Raw genomic sequence first — 331 nt, 5'->3', positions numbered from 1 at the left:
GACCGTTCTGAAATATTCTCACTTTGCTATTATGAAATAACAATGTCTGATATTCCTTCTGTTAAAAGTGCTAAAAGTCTCTTTAATCATCCACTTTTATCGACACAGTTGAAATGTTATAACTAAACCACGTGATTTGGTCCTTTTGTTGTCATTCACCATTAATAGAATAGGTAGGCACTTTAACGTATTCCACTTTGTCAACGCAATCATACGTGACACATGCCATCACTTATGTTGGTAGCGCTATCATGATTCATGCGTGACATGACTGATTTGTGCGGAGGCTATGTAGACTACTGTACTGACAACTTGTTGTGTAGGTGCATTT

The sequence above is a fragment of the Aplidium turbinatum genome, chromosome 15 (assembly GCF_918807975.1).
Source record: "Aplidium turbinatum chromosome 15, kaAplTurb1.1, whole genome shotgun sequence".
NCBI lineage: Eukaryota > Metazoa > Chordata > Ascidiacea > Aplousobranchia > Polyclinidae > Aplidium > Aplidium turbinatum.
This window is presented reverse-complemented; position numbering follows the sequence as displayed.